The sequence below is a fragment of the Mauremys mutica genome, unplaced genomic scaffold (assembly GCF_020497125.1).
Source record: "Mauremys mutica isolate MM-2020 ecotype Southern unplaced genomic scaffold, ASM2049712v1 Super-Scaffold_100036, whole genome shotgun sequence".
NCBI classification, from domain to species: domain Eukaryota; kingdom Metazoa; phylum Chordata; order Testudines; family Geoemydidae; genus Mauremys; species Mauremys mutica.
In genome coordinates, this window is record NW_025423256.1 from 6639323 (window position 1) to 6658020 (window position 18698).

General features: G+C 53.1%; 1 non-coding gene across 1 annotated transcript; it reads right to left on the reverse strand.

The window, feature by feature from the left end:
* Positions 1-14746: 14746 nt before the first annotated feature.
* Positions 14747-14819, reverse strand: TRNAF-AAA. The gene has a single exon. It is a non-coding gene; the product is annotated as a tRNA-Phe (tRNA).
* Positions 14820-18698: the final 3879 nt, after the last annotated feature.

Below are 18698 nucleotides of genomic sequence, written 5' to 3' on the forward strand. Positions count from 1 at the left end.
CAAGGGTTGCAACCAAGGTCCTGTGGTGGCACCAAATCCTAAGTAAAGGGGGTCATATAAGGTGTCTAAGACCAGGTTCTGGGTTGCTGGTTATGATTATGCTGTCTGTATGTCTGTGTATCATTTTGTAGTTTAAGTATAAGTATTGGCTCTATACTGTCTGTATTTTGTATTATGCTCTGCCTCTGGGAAGTGTCCCAGACAAAGCTGATGTTAGCCCGGCATAGCTGGCTTGATGGCCCATTAAAGGGCCATCAGCTACACAATTGACCCATGGAGAGAAGGCAGACACGCCTTGTGACTCAGCAAAGTATGCAGAAACTTGTCCATGTGACTGCAAACTCCATATTATTTTTGCTGTAAGTTTCCACCGTGAGGACAAAGGGATTCTTACACCTGGAAAAGTCTATATAAGGCTGATGCATCATCTCCATCTTGTCTTCAATCCTGCTTCTGACCTCTGGAGGGACTTTGCTACAAACTGAAGCTTTACACAAGGGACTGAACGACCCATCCCAGTGGGGGATGTATTCCAGAGACTCAATTTGAACCTGCAGTTTACTCCAGCACTGCTGCAAGCCTGAACTAAGAACTTTGCCATTACTGTATGTAATTGAATTCTACCTCTCATCTCTACCTCTTTCCCTTTGTAAATAAACCTTTAGATTTTAGATTCTAAAGGATTGGCAACAGCGTGATTTGTGGGTAAGATCTGATGTGTATATTGACCTGGGTCTGGGGCTTGGTCCTTTGGGATCGAGAGAACCTTTTTCTTTTATTGGGGTGTTGGTTTTCATAACCATTTATCTCCAGGACGAGTGCACTGGTGGTGATACTGGGAGACTGGAGTGTCTAAGGAAATTGCTTGTGTGACTTGTGGTTAGCCAGTGGGGTGAGACCAAAGTCCTCTTTGTCTGGCTGGTTTGGTTGGCCTTAGAGGTGGAAAAACCCCAGCCTAGGGCTGTAACTGCCCTGTTTGAGCAATTAGTCCTGATTTGGCACTCTCAGTTGGGTCCCGCCAGAATCGCTCCGTCACACCAGCAGATGGCCATTTGGAGTGATCTTGAGCACCAGACTTGACCCACTGCCCTTACAGACACATCAGGAACCATCTGATCTGTGGTCATGAAGACATACTTGGACACTTTCTGGGTGGAAGTGTGTACATTTACAGTGCTCCTTCCAAGCATTTTGGCCCGGTTAGGGTGGGTGTGGCTCCCACATACCGAATCCTGCCGGGTCCATGGGGAGGATGCATATGGGACTAAATTATTCACCGAGACATCTGGGAAATTAAACCACTGGGTATACCTACCTGAGTTATAGTCAGTGCCCCGATCCCTTCGTTGTTAAATGAACAAGGTTCCACTCTTTTGTCCATGCATTCATTCCTGGGTTGGGGGTGACTAAGCTTAAAAGAGCAGTTGTAAATATTTCTGCAGAGCTTCATTGCTTTTTGGCCTCAAAGTGTGAGAAAACTCAGCCAAAAGGTTTGGTGAGTATTCTCAAAGGGGGGAGAACTGTTGGAAAACCATAGTGCTAATGAAGCCTTTTTGTATTAGGCCTGAGTGAACCAAAGTTATGCTATGCTTGCCCAAACCGTGTTGGAAGGCTTACAGAACTTATTAGACTGAAGGCCGTGTATTTACCTATGTCAGCTATTTTGCTTATCAGCTTGTTTGGCTCCCCAAGTGTATGCAGCTGCGTTCAGATGTATGCATCCAAAGTATCTAGTACAAAGGGTCAACGGATATATCTTGTGTCCCCTTCAGAATGACAAATGTATCCTCAACAGCTGTATGTATCTTGTAGCCCCCACAAAATGATATATGTATCCTGTGTACCCAATTATCCCCTAACAGATACATGTACAGGTTCTACAGGTCAATCAAATGACGTAGACGAACGTAGGCTAAGTTGTTTGTTACTGATTATAAAAGGGGACCGTCCGGGTTTGTGGGGTGTGTCTCTCTCTGGCACTAGCCGGGACGAGAACACCCGCTCAGCTGACCAATCAATAAAGGGTGTGGTACTCGTCTTCCTGTCTCTGTGCCTCCTTGGTGTAATTAGGTAAGCTCCAGGGGGAAACGAGCCCTTTTGGCTAACAGGGGTGCGGGGGGGGGCAGACACGCGGGCTCGGGGGGGGAGTTGGCAGCTCGGCGCTGTAGCAGGGGAAGGGGCTGCGGGGGTTTCACACAGACACAGACACTGACACTTTCCCACAGTCCCAGGGCGGGAGGCAGAGCCGGGGGGGGTGGGGGGGGTCTGGCCGGTGTGTCCCGCACTCGGGCTCCCGGCCGGAGCAGGGGCCGCCCCGCAGCGCTGGCACAGACTGAGCGGCGCTGCGGGGTCTGGGCTCAGACAGGCGGGGGGGGGCGTGCCTGGAGCCCCTGGAACCCGCCCCCCCCCGGGCTGACACGCGGCAGAACCGAGACAGCCGGTGTACCATCACATTTCGAAACCCTCCCGTTTTGCTACTAGTAGCAGTTTCTGCCGCGCAACATAACCATCTGGGTTCCTGCTCAGGACTTGCTGCCGCCTGATCCATGGGGTTGCAAATCAGGAGGGACAGAGTTTTTGGTCAAAAACACTCACATTCTGCTTCCTCCTGGCTAATGTGCCAAATGGGGTTGCAAATCAGGAGGGACAGAGTTTTTGGTCAAAAACACTCACATTCTGCTTCCTCCTGGCTAATGTGCCAAATTGACCTATTGCAGGGTTCTGGGGGTTTCTGCATTTTAATTTTATTTTAAATGAAGTGTTTTAAGCATGTTAAAAAACGTATATACTTTATATACAACAACAGTTTAGTTATATATTATAGCCATAAAAAGAGACCTTCTAAAAATATTACAATGTATTACTGGCATGAGAAACCTTAAATCAGAGAGACTAAATGAAGACTCGGCACAACTCTTCTGAAAGGTTGCCGAACCCTGATCTTTTGGATGCTTGAGGCATGCTCTTTCACTTTTTTGTGTGTGAATATATGAAAAGGGAGGTAAGGTTTGTGGGTACAGAGCACTCCCCTGACCCCAAGGTAATAACCAGAGTGGCCCCATTCATTTTTTTCAATGGCTTCCTCCTTGATTATTTCCAATGACTTGGCTGCCTACACACCTGTCACTGGTCCGGGGTTGGCTGTGCTCCTGTCACTGGTCCAGGGATGGTTGCAAATCTGGAGAGATGGGGTTTGCGGTCGAAAACGCTCACGATTTGCTTCCTCCTGGCTAATGTGCCAAATTGACCTATTGGATGAGTGAGGCGCGCACTTCCACTTTTTTGAGTGTGAATACGTGAAAAGGGAGGTAACGTTTGTGGGTACAGCGCACTCCCCTGACCCAAGGTGGTAACCAGAGTGGCCCCATTCATTTTCTCCACTGGCTTCCTCCATGATTATTTCTATTGACTTGGCTCCCTATGCACCTGTCACTGGTCCAGGGATGGTTGCAAATCTGGAGGGAAGGTGTTTGCGGTCGAAAACGCTCACGATTTGCTTCCTCCTGGCTAATGTGACAAATTGACCTATTGGATGAATGAGGCGCGCACTTCCACTTTTTTGAGTGTGAATACGTGAAAAGGGAGGTAACGTTTGTGGGTACAGCGCACTCCCCTGACCCAAGGTGGTAACCAGAGTGGCCCCATTCATTTTCTCCACTGGCTTCCTCCATGATTATTTCTATTGACTTGGCTCCCTATGCACCTGTCACTGGTCCAGGGATGGTTGCAAATCTGGAGGGAAGGTGTTTGCGGTCGAAAACGCTCACGATTTGCTTCCTCCTGGCTAATGTGACAAATTGACCTATTGGATGAATGAGGCGCGCACTTCCACTTTTTTGAGTGTGAATACGTGAAAAGGGAGGTAACGTTTGTGGGTACAGCGCACTCCCCTGACCCAAGGTGGTAGCCAGAGTGGCCCCATTCATTTTCTCCACTGGCTTCCTCCTTGATTATTTCCAATGACTTGGCTGCCTACGCACCTGTCACTGGTCCAGGGATGGTTGCAAATCTGGAGGGATGGGGTTTGTGGTCGAAAACGCTCACGATTTGCTTCCTCCTGGCTAATATGACAAATTGATCTATTGGATGAGTGAGGCGCGCACTTCCACTTTTTTGAGTGTGAATACGTGAAAAGGGAGGTAACGTTTGTGGGTACAGCGCACTCCCCTGACCCAAGGTGGTAGCCAGAGTGGCCCCATTCATTTTCTCCACTGGCTTCCTCCTTGATTATTTCCAATGACTTGGCTGCCTACGCACCTGTCACTGGTCCAGGGATGGTTGCAAATCTGGAGGGATGGGGTTTGTGGTCGAAAACGCTCACAATTTGCTTCCTCCTGGCTAATATGACAAATTGATCTATTGGATGAGTGAGGCGCGCACTTCCACTTTTTTGAGTGTGAATACGTGAAAAGGGAGGTAACGTTTGTGGGTACAGCGCACTCCCCTGACCCAAGGTGGTAGCCAGAGTGGCCCCATTCATTTTCTCCACTGGCTTCCTCCTTGCGGATTCAGCAGCAACTCAGCAGCGGGTACGTTATGTGGATTGATCCTTGCCTGTGATTTCAGTTATAACTGTCTGTATTTAATCAAGTTTCTGTGTGTTTCACCAAATTTCATCTTCTCAATTAACTTTGAGTAGCCATGAACAAGGACAAGTTGTGCCCCAACACGTAATCTTATAGGTGTAAAAATTGTACAGGCTACACCAATACCCTGTGACATCATCAACGAAGTGCCCATGTGTGCCTGGGTAGGGGCCCTGCTATAGGAGGGAGGATGCAGCCAAGGACTCAGGGTCGGTGGCCGGGGTCTCTGTGCACAGAGATGGGGAGGTTATACGGGGAGGGGGGTAATGAGCGGGAGAGGAAGGTCAAGAGTTAAAATAATAATATTTGGGGAAAAACATGTATATAAGTGAAACTGAACAGAAAGAAAACTGGAGTGGAGGCTCTAAAGCAACAAGGCTTGGGTAGGGATTCAGGGTTAAAGGTCTGGGATCCCCCACAGCTCTAGATCCCCAAACCTCTCCTCCCTCCCACTGACCCACCCAGCCGACTTCCTGGGTGCCCTTCCCCCACCCTCCCCTCCGCTTCTTCCCATTACTCTCAGCCAGCACCACCTCGGGAGATTCTTGTGTTCCCTCCTCGTCTCTCACAACCTCCTCCCTCCCTGCTGCTTCTTAGCTCTAACCCTGCACACACCCTCCCCACGTCCTGGCACCCCAGAATTATCTACTCCCCCCACCCCTTCTCCTCCCCTCCCACAGCTCTGTTCTCCCTTCACCCGTGGGGTCCTGAATGGCAACATTATACTCACGTCTATCAAAAGATGAGATCATCTGACTGTCACACAAGCCATGCATCAGTCACACACCTATTTTATTAATTAAATTATTTATTTTTTAAATAATTTTTAAAATATTTTAATTTTTTTATTTATTTATAATTTTATTAATTAATTTTAAAAACAGTTATTAATGTAGTTGCTAATGTAGCCAATAAGGACACATTAAATGCAATTTCAAAATGACTGATGACAAATGTCTAAAAATTATTCTAGTGGGTGGGAGATGAGGCAAAAAAAGGGGGGAAGGAAACTTGTCAAAACTTGTATGATGAATAAAGGTATAAAGTTATTACTACTCAGGTTCTTTAGAGACCCCACAGCTTCTAATGACCCAGGGGACAGGACTCCTTACCCAGCGAGGTCACGTTCTCATAGTTCTCCTGCATGACATCCCTGTAGAGGGCTCTCTGAGTGGGGTCCAGCAGAGCCCCCTCTTCCCTGGTGAAATGCACAGCCACCTCCTCGAAGGTCACCGGCCCCTGAAAGAGCAAGAGTCCAACACTCAGGACCTGCTGCCCCACTCCCACTTTCAATCAAATGGAAGCTCTGGTGGATGATAGTCAACAGAGTCCCACCCAACCCCGCTCAGAGCAGCCAGGAAACGCCAGGGGGAGGGGACAAAGCGAGAGCCCCTTGTCTCTCCCAGCAGATCCATCCCCCCCCACTAGCCACAGACGGGCACAGGAGATGGAGGCCCTGGCAGGTGCAGGGAGAGCTCGCTGGCAGGGAGCCCAGCGCTGTTCTCATTGTGAAGAGCTGGACGGGGCCAGACTTAGTGGGGGGCAGACGACATGACGGTCCAGGGGGGCCTTGCTGAGGGGGTTCCTCCAGCAGGGGTGTCCTGTCTCTCCTCCCCCCACTTCTCTTCAGCTGTCTGCCCCTGCAGCTCTTCCTGCAGCCCTGCCCCCCCTCCCCACTTGGAGCTGCCCCCGGCCGAGCTGCTCCCAGGAGCCTCCTGTGCTGTGTGGGGCGGGGGGGGGGTTTGCTGATGTCAGAGTGGCCCCACCCTCCTGCCTCTGTGCCCAGTCTCTGCTGAGCTGAGGTGGGGGGACAAGATTCTGTGCTGCTGCCTCTGGGTCAGGAGTGGGGGCTGCTGGCCCCTGCTGCCGTGTGAACGAGCCTTCGGACTAGTGAGTGCCGCTGGGCTGGGAGTGACAGCGGGTGTGTCTCACACTCCCCCCCCTCCCACACACACCCCACCACAGACACATCAGTTACTGTTGTTACTTCCTGTCAAAATGCGCAAAGTACATGTAGTCTCCATAATTTTATTCTTTCACATTCGGTCAGGATGACAGTGCTGGTAGTTTAGCTTTTTAACTGATCTCTGAATTTCATCATTTTATTTCTGTCTTATGCTTAAATTCAGTTCTTTGAGTAACGAGTTCTAAAATGCCTCACCTGGCCTGGCTGGAGTAATTATCATTATTACTGTTATTGCCGTATTGTGCTTTGTCATTCGTTATTTACAATGTTACAATCAAATAACAGACTGTACATTTTGCTTTTACTTACCTTAGCAGGGCTTGTTTGAAAAAAAAATAGCTAAACTCAAAACTTTAGACACTGTGCAGATGAAGATCATTTATCTTCAAACTGTATTTTTAAATCTGTCTGTAAAGTAACTTAAAATTTCTATGAAAATAAACGCAGCTCCAAGTATGATACTAATAGCAGTGATAGAGTCAAATCTTACTGAGTCACATACATGATAGTGACATGCAGAGAACCAGGCACATGCAGGGCAGTGGAGTTTTTATAGCACGTTGGGGGCCTTAGAAAGAAAAAGGTTAAGAACCTCCCCCCCCCCGCAGCCTCCCTGGTGGGTGCCCCCTCACATCTCACAGCAGCCGCTGGTTAATCAGCTCGGGCTCCAGCCCTGGGAGTCTGGCCCATTTTCCTAGCCCCACCTAGGGGGGTTGTTTCCTGTCCCACAAATTAGAGCATTTCCACCCTCTTACCTCGTGGGTCTGTTCCTAGAATGGAAGCCGCATATTGAACAAGTCCCAACAGGTTTGCTACACCCTGGCCTCCTCCCATTCTCCACCCTGGGAATTTTTTGGCAAACTCCAACCCCCAAACCAGACTGCCCAAGCCTCCCTCCTCCGGTGCATTTGGTGTCCCTCTCCCTCCAGCAGGAACCCACCAGCAAACCCCCAATAACCCCTACCTGGACGGGATCCTCTGCAGCCATTTCCCTTCCCTGTCCCATGGGAGGATGGGATGAGCTGGAGCAAAACATGGACGACATCCTGCAGCCTGGCAGGGTGAGAAGGGCAGTTGCGGAGGTTTCAGAACAGGCTTTAGTTCATGTCACATCACGATTCCCCCAGGATCTTTCCCTGCAGAGACACAGCCTAGGCTCAGCCATGCTGGGAACATGCTCCAGCTCTTTATTGCCGGGGAGACCTGGCCCCTCCTGCCAGGCTAAGCCCACAGGGAGATTTTTCAGCCTCCCCAGTAATAAAGTCTCTGAACAAAATGCTGGAAAGGAGCAGAACCAAAGGGGCTGGGCAGGCTCCATAGGGACACTGGCTCCTCCCTTCCCCTCCTGTGCAGCCATGTCCTGTCGCTGGCAGAGATCGGCCCCCCCCATCTCCCCCCCAGAGGCAGCCGTGTCTGCGGGCTCCCCCAGCCAGCACCTACTAACCCCCACCCACGCTGGGGGAGTGACACAGGACAGCAAATTCCCACCCACCCAAGGACGAATTGCTGCAGATAAACGGGCTGGGTTCACATCCCAAAGCTGAGGAGAACTGAAGAATTACAGAAAAAATAAGGAAAATAAGAGACTAGAGAGTCAGTAATTTTAGGGAAAACGAGGGAAACTCCTTGGGTTTTCTAGCCACGTGTGGGGAGGGGAGAGAGAAGGGGAAGAACTAGAGAGAATTGTTATCAGGGTTTGAGACGGAAAGAAATGGAACAAGCAGGAAAAGGATGCGAGTGGCTCACCCCCGTGACCACAGGCGCGTGCAGCACATTTCATTAGGGTGCGCACCCAGGGAGCCCTGTCCTAGCCCCACCCCATCCACTGCCTCCCACTTCCTGCCCCCTGGCTGCCCCCCTCAGAACCGCCAACCCCCCCTGCTCCTTGTCCCCTGACTGCCCCCTCCTGAGACCCCCCCACTGTAACTGCCTCCCTAGGACCCTACCCCCTACCCGTCCCCCTGACCCTTATCCACACCCCCGACCCCAGACAGACCCCCGGGACTCCCACGCCCCATCCAACCGCTCCCCGCCCCCTGACAGGACCCCCAGAACACCTGACCCATCCAACTCCCTCTGCTGCCTTCCTGCCCCAACCCCTTAACCCATCCAACCCCCCTGCTCCTTGTCCCCTGACCGCCCCCTCCAGAGACCCCCCCACCCCCTAATCTCCGCAACTATCCAACCCCCGTCCCCATCTCCTGGCAGCTCTGTCTAGTGGCTGCTCCCACCCACACACTCAAAGGGGCGGAGAAGGTTCCCTCTCCTTCGGGGGGAAGGTTGCCTAGTGGTTAAGGCACAGGGCTCAGGTGTTCTGGGTTTGAGTCTCTGCTCTGCCACAGACTCCCTGCTTAGCCTTGGGAAAGTCACTTCACCTCGTTGTGCTCTAGATCCCACCTGCCCAATGGGGCCAACACTGACCCTGCCTCCTGGGCTAAATCCATCCATGGCTGCGTGATGGGGTTGGGCCCCCAGCATAGCTCCAGCCCAGTAAGGGGCTTCTCCAGCTCAGCTCCTCCACCCACATGCCGGTATCTGGAGCTTCTCCTCCCCCCAACCTCCCCCTGCCCCAGCCCCAGCCCAGCTGGGCTCCCCGGGGCACCCGCCGCTGCTGTGGCCGGAGCCGAGCCTGGCGGGCAGGGAGCAGCGACTCACGCGGGGGCCCTGGCAGAGCCCCCAGCCTGAGCGGGGCGGGGCAGCCCCAGGGGAGCGGGGGGGCTCTGCTGCTGCTGGCCCCGCCCCCCCACCGACCCCTGGGGCTGTTTGGGGGGGGGCTCACTCAGCCCCCCAGGAGCGGGGGGAGCAGCGGAGCGGAGCCTGCCCAGCAAACAGCTGATCGCAGCTGCGCCCAGGCCGCCCCCGGGGAAAAGCTCCGCGGAGGAGGCGCCACAAGCTGCCGGCAGCGGGTCAGTCCCGGGGGGGCCGAGCACCCGCCTGCAGCCGCCGCAGCCTCCCCCCCCCCGGAGCCCCCACGGGAGGGGGGGAGCAGCCTCCCCAGCCGGGGCTCAGGACATTGGGGTGCCGGGGCTCCCCCCCTGCGCACGCCTGGGCCCGGGACACTCACACACACACTCTGCCCCGGGGCTCCCCTGGTGCCCAGAGACCGATCAACCCCCCGCCTGCCCCCCCGCCCTTCCCCGCCCGCAGCTCCGGCCTCTCCCCTCCCCTCCCACCCCGCCAGCCGCACCCAGGGGAACCCCGGGCCCCAGGCTCTGTCCCCACCTGGAGCCCAGCGGGGCCGGGGGCAGCTCCTGCTGCAGCTGAGAACAGCGGCTCCGCTCCAGCCCGGGCGGCTCCAGCGCTGCTGGCAGCACGTGGCCACCAGGGAGCAGCTGCTGAGCCGGGGCTCCTGCGTCACAATGTGCCAGAGCCCCACCCCCAGGAGCTGCCCCGTCCCGGGCCTGTGCCAGAGCCCCGCCCCCAGGAGCTGCCCCGCCCCTGGGCTGTGCCAGAGCCCCGCCCCCAGGAGCTGCCCCGCCCCTGGGCTGTGCCAGAGCCCCGCCCCCAGGAGCTGCCCCGCCCCCGGGCTGTGCCAGAGCCCCGCCCCCAGGAGCTGCCCCCCCCTTCCCGGATTTGTTCTCCTCCCTCCTTCTTCCCAGAACCCCCTGCTCCCAGCTGCTCCCTTCCTGTGTCTGCAAACACCCCCCGGGCGGGCTGCAGCGCTCGCTGGGGCTGGCTCCAGTGGGTGAAGTTGCCTCCATCTCTGCTCACCTGGGGTTGGGGGAGGGATGAAGAGAGGAGATGGGCCCAGGGTGTGAAAGCGGAATTAGGGGGCAGGGAAAGAAGGACTGTTTGGAAAGGTGGGTTTTTGCGGGGGGGGGGGGGTGATCCAGATGGAGTCAGAAGCAGTTAGACAGCAGAGGCTCAGGGAAATTGAGGGGAACCCCCTGGGTGTCCCAGTGTTAGCCAGGGTTTGTACAGCACCTAGCGCAATATGGAGTCCCAGAGCCGTAACTAGCTATTTTTACACCCAAGCCAAGAATATAAATTGGCGCCCCCCCCCCCCGCTGTTCCACCCAGCCCCCTTGAAACACCTCCCCAGCACCACCCATCCCTGTGGAAACAACCCCCCCCCAGCACCGCCCGCCCCACAGAAACAAACCCTCCTTCCCCAGCGCCGCCCCCCCCCGAAACAGCTGTGGGCCGAAAAGGAAGGTTTGGGGAGGGAGAAGAAACGGCCCCCATAGGGTGACCAGATCTCACCGTCACACCCCTCTTCACCCCCTAGCCCCCCACTGGCCTGCTGCATCTCCTGCTAGTCAGTCCCCCACCCACCACTCCCCTCCTTTCACCTCCTCCCTCCCCTGCCAGAAACCCCCGTGCCCGCCCCTAGAGCCCCTGCTGGCTCACTGCTCACCTCTGTGCCCACCCGCCACTTGCCACCCGCTCGCCCATCTGCTCCCCACTTGCCCCCTCACCCCCCCCAGTATAAAGCCTCATTCAGAGACCCAGGGGGGTCACTATATCACTGCACCCAGCAGTCAATCACTGCAGCACCAAACATTAAACTGCTGAAAATGGCGCCCCCCCTCCAGCCACCGACGTTTTGGACTAGAAAGCTTTGCCCAGACATCCCCTCCAGAAGACACCCCCAGACTGGCTGAGGGATACTGGTGTGACCTCACCTGGCAGCCCCCAAAGAAGGAATTGGGGGGACTAAATGGCCAGGGCCCCTCTCTAGCTGAAGCCTGGCAAGGGAGGTACATGGATCCCACCAGAATTTAAAATGAAAAGTGAGGGAGGGGAGGCTCTGCTGGACCTGGGCAGCTCTAGATACAGCACCAGGCACGTAGGAGGATTTCCACTCCTGAGCCGTGGAAGCAGAAATTGACTTTTCCTTTCCAGATTTAGCTAATGTTCAGAAAGGGAATCTAGCGCCTGCCTTACAGATCTGAACACCTCAACATCCAGGAGTGCTCCAGCTCAGTTTGGGCAGCTGTTACTTCATTTCTCCCAAATCAAATATGCTGATCCACTGTCATTTGCTGTAGAAAAAGTAGGATAAAATTGAGCAAGAAATGCTTCCCAGGGGTTATTAGGACTGAAATTGCAATTTTCAACAGCCATTGCCTTTTTGTTTGTTTTTGTTTTATTTGTTTAAAAGGAAGACAGTGATATTGCATTGGCAAATTCCCCAGAGAAACAAAGAGTGGAACAAAAGAATAATAAAGGCACCTCAACTTTTCCTCATTTATGGAGGACAGTCTTAGAATATGGATCCAGATCTCCTCCAATCACACAAGCTGAAAATTGTTCCACTTTACTGCAGCTCTGTAACCATATGGGAACCAATCCTGTCTGTGTTCTGTGCACATCCAAAATCCCTGCTGAATGACCCACCTTGGGAGCAAGTTACCAGTGACCCAGGGCTGGGGTGGAAGGAGAGTGCAGGGGTGTCTGTGGGGGGGGAGAGCCCAGGGCTGGGGTGGCAGGGGGTGTGTCGGTGGGGGAGCAGTAAGGGGAAAGGGCAGAGCCAAGAGCTGGGGCAGCATGGGGTATGTGGGGGGCAGAGCCCAGGGCTGGGTTGGCAGGGGGGTGCAGGGGGGAGCCCAGGGCTGGGGTGGGGGAAGCCAAACAATTTTTTTGCTTGGGACGGCAAAAAATCTAGAGCCGGCCCTGCCTCCACGCACATTGAGGTAGGTAGGAGCGGATCATTATTATCCCTACTCGAAAGAGGGAGAAGCTAAGGCTGAGAAAGGGAGAATTGACTTGTCTGAGGTCACACAGCCAGTCAGTGGCAGAGTTGGGAATAGGACCCAAGAGCCCTGATTTTCAAACTAACCATCGGATCTTGAATTTCAGACATTGAGTGACCTGAATAAAGTGCTCTCAGATGAGCTCCAGACCAACAACAGTGCACAGGAATTATTCAGCAAGTATTTGAGGAGAACTGCAATGTTAGAGAGAATCATGAACTGCTCAGAGACCATTAATGCAGAGAAGCAGCAAAATTTATCAAACATAGAACTGGTTCTGACTTATTTCCTTGGTCTTGAAAGAGAACAACAAGGACCTGAGTCTCCTCCCTGTCAATAACCCCCTGCTCAGCCAATCAGGGTAGAGACTGAGGACAGGAGGCTGAGGGTTCTCACCAGAGAGCCCAAAGGATGGCCCAGGTCACCGGTGGGGATCACTGCCCGAGCACTATTTCATTCCCACATTTTTGGGTGGACCTCCCACAGTGGGAGCTGCAGAGCACTCCCCCGCGCCACCCCCCCCCCCCCCACACACGGCAGTGGGAGGGGAACAGGAGAAAGGACAAAAGAAGCAAGAGACGAAGAGAAAGGAGAGAGGGAGAGATGGAGGAAAAGGTGAAACAAAAAGGACAAACCCCAATGTCTCCAGTGATTCTAAGGGACAAAATCCCAGGTGCGGAATGAAATTCTGCCTCTTTAAGCTCGTGTTTTCCATGCCTAGAATTCAACTGTCACCAGATGGATCAGACTGAACAGGTTTCAAACCTCCAGGAGGTTCTTATCTTCTAAACAGGGACGGCTGTTTTCTAGTAAAATCACTGAAAGGGAAGGAGAAAACTCAAAAGAGGTTCCTCCTGGCGCTCACGTCCGTGAACCCGAATACTCTCTCAGTCCTCAGAGAGAGACCTGGAGAAGGAGACTTGCTGAAGCAAAGCCACAGGGGTCTCTGAGGTTTCCCTGGCCCCTCGCCCCTCTCCTGCCTGGCTGATGTCAGCATCTCTCTGTGAGGTCACCACCTCCCCACCACCTTGGACCAATAGTCTGAGGTCCTGCCAAAGGCCTTTGTGATGTCACTGCCACACCCCTCCCTTGCTGTGCCAATGTCCTGCCCCTGGCCAGGCACTTTGCAGCTTTGAGCTACTCCCTGTGGATCACCCCACTCCAGGAGCGTTCGTTCTAGGCAGCAAGCCGGCTAGACAGGAAAACATCAGACGCTGCTCCCAATGTTACACTCAGTTTTTCAGAAATTAGTCGACTTTATGGCCAGAAGAGACCATTAGAGCATCTAATCTGACCCCCTGCATATCACAGGCCTCCTGTATGACACCAGAGCTACTTTTGGGGCAAACTCATTCCAGAAAGGCATCTAGTCTTCATGAAATGACATCAAGAGATGGAGAATCCACCACTTTCCTTGGTAGCTTGTTCCTGTGATGAATCATCCTCGCTGTTGAATATTTGAGCCTTAATTGTAATATGAATTTGTCTCTTTTCACCTTCCAGCCACTGGGTATTGTTATGCCTTTCTCTGCTCGATTCAAGAGCCCTTTAATACCCAATCTTATCTCTCCATTAAGACACTTCAATACTTCAGTGAAGTCACCTTTCAATCTTCTTTTGATCAGCTAAACAGATTGAGCTCTTTCAATAGCTCACTAGAAGGCATTTTTCTCCAGCCCTCAGAACATTTGGTGGCTCATTGCTGTCCCAAACTCTAATTTCACAACATCTTTTTCAAACGAGGACACCAAAACTGGAGGCAGTATTCCAGTATCAGTCTCACTGATGCTGTGTCACCTCCTGTGACGTTACTGACATAATCTGTAACTGTATAGATCACCGTTGCAACTGCTGTTCTATATTTGCAGCCAATATTGTAGAAAGATTGTTGTGTAAGGGGTCTATGGAGAGGTTCTGATTGGCTGATTATAATGATGCTATCTCTAAATGTGTATTATTTTTGTAGTTGACATTATGAATATTGGTTCTATGCTGCCCGTATTTCAAAGTTGTGCTCTGCTTAAAGGGAACACCTGAGAGGTGATGGTGTCAGTTCTGCCTAGCTGGCTTGATGCAGGTTAGGCAAATGTGAGAACCACTACACTACAGAAAGTCCATTACACTGCCCTGCCCTGCCCTGCCCTCAAATTCCCTGCACTTTGGTGGTGCTCACCCTGGCACACACTGATGGGCGAACCTGGAGAAACTGGCAGCAGCTCTTTGATGGGTCAGCTGGAAGAACAGAGGACTGGAGCCAGGGATCAGGAAGTCGTCCTTACATCACCTTTGTGACTCTAGCTTGAAGGGGAGCTTCTTTTTCTTCCCCTTGCTGAGAAGCAGCAAGAGAAGAAAGAAAGGTCCCGTGGGCCAACTGGGTGCAGAAGCCAATGCTGCCTTTTCCTGCAGTGAAGCCCAAAATGAGGGACTTGCATTGAGTAAAGGCAGTGCTGGGCTTCCAGGAAAGAGCCCACTGCTGCAGAAAGAGGGATGAAACAGCCTGCTGAAGCCTGGGATTGAACCAGGGACCTTTAGATTTTTAATCTAATGCTCTCCCACCTGAGCTACTTCAGCACCTGCAGGGGGCCTTCTTGGGCTGCTGCTTCTCACCTTGAAGTTTATTCTCCATAAACCATCTCTCTAGTCAACACTGGCCAATGCAAGACGGACATCGCTTGCTATTTTAGCACTTGGAAACGTCATCAACTAGTCTCTGGATCTCTCAAATGCTGCACTTCAGTTCATGGGGGAAAGGCGAGAGAAGCGACCTTTGAACAAAGGGCCTAGGGTTAACATCCTAACGCTGTCTGTTGCCGACTGTGACACTATTTAATACCGGCCCACCCTGTGCTGGTGAGTGCTCCATTGCTAGATGTTAGTACATTTCAGTTACTGTCAAAATTAAAAGTTTCTATATGCTTAGAAGAAATGATTTTTTAATTTGCTTATATACGGCATGAATAAATACCCTTTTACACATCCTAGCATGAACATTTATTGTCTTATATGATAGAGAAAATCCAGCATCCAGATTGTGCATCAAAATCATGAAATGAGCTACAAATGCAATAAAAATAAGGTATTCAATGGTTTAACATATGGAGCGGGGCTGGGGGGCACTGAAGACACTTCTTGCCTGGGATGCCACTTGGTCTAGGGGAGGCCCTGTCAGGGAAAGCAGGAGTTAGTCTCACACGCCTATTTCCAGGCTGTAATCTGTGGGCGCCCTGCTCTGGGGGAGGGATCGTGGCAGCCCAGACTCAGGGCTGGAACAGGCCCCGGATTGAGGGGGTGGTTGCAGGGTTTGCAGCGCTCTGATGTCTCAGACAATGTGTCTCCCCAAAGCCTCAGATCTGCGTCCCCAGAAGGCTCCTGCGCTGCCTCCGCTCCTTTCATAGTCTATAGCAAGGAGCAGCAGCAAGGGTCAGGGATGAGCCATAGGCAACTAGGTGGGGGGCAGAGGCTTCAGTAGGAAACCCAGCCCCCAGAGCAGAGGGGGATAGGAGGCTTTTTCTCTCTCCTTAGCCACGGGCTATAGCTCTGAGAGCTCTGTGAAATGCCTCCCCGCCCATAGCCTGGGGAAGGGGAAGGAGTCTCAGGTTCTAGCTCAATTTGGAGGAGGATCACTGGCCCTAGAACCACTTGCTGCCCTTTCCTGGAGAACCCTGTGATGCCCAGAACGGGGCTGAGATAAATGCTGACAGGAGTCAGGAATTGCTCCCCTGGAATAGCAGCAGGATTGAGCAGCTAGAAATCTCCCCAAAGGAGCTGAAGCCTTGGTGGGTCAGACATAGATGCCCCAGGTACTGCATGGGGGGCTTAGGTTTGTTTCTGGACAAGAGCAGTGAGAGTTTTATTGCCTCAACATTTCTGTAGAAAAATTCAGACCCAAAGTGTGTCTGGTGGGGAGGTCGATAGCGGTTTCTTTGGGTTTGATTTAGTTTGTTTTCTCATTCTCATTGTAAAAGCCCTGGGTCATTTTGATGGGAACAATGTTTGTGGAAGGCCAAGGACAAGTAAGAAACGTTAAAAATCTGCGTTGGAGTGAGGGGGTCTGTGTGGGCCAGGGCAGGGGTGGAGATTTTCATGGGGAGGGGTTAGGGGATAAACGAGAGGGTTTTGCGGGAACACAGGGGGATGTTTTGCAGTTTAACCTCCCCACTTTCCTGTGCTGCTGCCCAGCTCAGACCCCACTGACACCCCTGTGACGAAGTGGGAATTTTCTGGATGTTTTGTTTGCATCTTGTGTGTACCTCAGTTTCCCCATTTGTTGCACGATTATCTAGGTTAAAGGTCCAAAATGTGGGGTGCCCCCTGCCAGGGGGAATGGAGTAACATTCAGGGGGATGCAACTGGGCCCGGGCCAGCCCCCATGGGGGTGCAGAGGGGGAGCCACCCAGCTCCACTCTTGGCTCCAGCTCTGGCCCCTGCCTCAGCCCCCTTACCCCTGTCTGTGTCCCTTCCCCCTTAGCTGCGGCCCCACTCCCAGCCACGACTCGGGGGGAGCATGGACAGGGGTGGGGGGCATGACCCTGAAGTGCTTTGGGACCACGGATCTCGGTGGTGGGACAAGGGGGTTAAATCTTGGCAGAGACCCCCAAAGGGCAGGTGTGGCTGCTGTCGAGCTGCCTAGGCCCAGACAAAGGCCACAAATTCTGTCTCCTAGCAACCGATGGCCGGGGCGCACCTGCTGCAAGAGGCCAGCTGGCTGGGAGCAGTCGGAGAATAAAGAACGAGCTGGAGGCCAGATGAGCAGGTTGCCAGGGAAACAGGACAAAGGACAGATGAGGGGCAAAGGGCCTGGCTGAGTCGGGCTGTTGGGAGCAAGGAGTCTGCTGGTTGGGGACTCGAGGGGAGAGCCCAGGCTCTGAGTTCGGGGTCTCCCCAAGATGGATGTTGCTGAATCTTCCTGCTTCCTGTGCGAACACAGAACTTTCCCAGGCTGGATTCCAGACCCCTAATGAACCTTCTGTTGTACAGCGCTGGCTGAGAGTCACTGGTGACTGTGGAAGTTGGGGTGCAGGACTCCCCTTCGGGGAGGGGGAGGCTTTCCGAGGTGTCCTATTCAGGTGGACTCACTGCAGGAAGCTCCTGGTGTGGAACAGGGGGGCTGAAAGGTCCAAGGTCAGTCCCAGGAGGTGCTGAAGCCAAGGAGGCTTCCCCCAGTGAGAGCGTCCCCTGGGGGGAGTCACACTGAGGAGGCTCCTGCCTGGGTTTGACTCCGAGCTGTTCCAGAGCACAGAGCCTGTGTGCCCGTCACAGCCCCCCAGCATGTGACCTACAGGCTCCACTCTGGCAAAGCTCCCTGTAAATGAGAGACAAACTCCCCCCTTCTCCCAGTTACTCTCCCCTGCCGAGAACCCAGAGCAGCTCCTGCCTCGCTGGGACTCCTGCCAGCCACAGCTGGCCAAGGAGCCGCTCCCCTGGGTCCCTGTGCAGGGGCAGTGTCAGTTCCGACCTCACGAGTACAGTGGCGACGCTCCCTGCCTGTCACGGGGGGGGCGAGGGCTTGATTCCCTGAGGAGAAAGCTGAGATTGTGACACCCATGTATGTCTGCAGCGCAATTAAACCCCACAGCTGGCCCAGGCCGGCTGACTCGGGCTTGCCAGGCTCGGGATCCAGGGGCTGGAGCCCGACCACGGGGACCCTCCCCCCTCGCTAGGTTCAGTGGCCGATATACTGAAGATGAGTTTGTAAGTGGGGAATGTGCACTGGGTGCTGCCACTGGAGAGACACTTCCCAGCAGAAGACCCACCCAGTGAATGTGATCTACTCTAAAAACATGTGATGACAGAAAGTCAGCCTGGGGTTCTGGATTTATCATCTCGCAATGACTCGATTCAACTTGCTCAGGTTAGAAAGAAATTTGTGTTTTTTTATTGTGAGCCTGAAAATTGCCTCCAGTGTGAAAGTCAGAGTGGGATTATTTCACGCTCACGCACCCTTATCACTAATGAAGGAGTAAAGGAACGTGCAAACCAACGAAGCCTTAACATGTCATTTGCATCCTCAAGCCTTGTCCCTGTGGCAGGATCTCAAGGACAGACAGAAATGTTACCCGGTGTCAGGAGGAGAGAGGAAAGCACTTCCCCTCGTGTATTTCCCCAGGCTGTTGTTCAAGGCAGCAGAGGCGCTTTAGGGCATTTTCTGTCACTGATTTTTTTCATGTTGGTGTGGGAGGAAAGACTTAGACCCGCCCACTTTTTGAACATGTGAATGTGAAATGACCAGATGATGAGTTAACAATGATGCTGTTGCACAGGATTTGACTGGAACTAGAAAACAAAAAGCCCTTAAAGTGGAACTCTTGGGTGAATAGAACGAGCTGATTTATAGTCAGCCTTGAAAGGCAATAGACTGTTACATCGGGCAGAACAGCCTGGTTTGGTTGGTTGGTTGTTGTCCCTGGTAAATTGCAGAGCGTTCAGAGAAGAGCCACAGGAATGATTAAA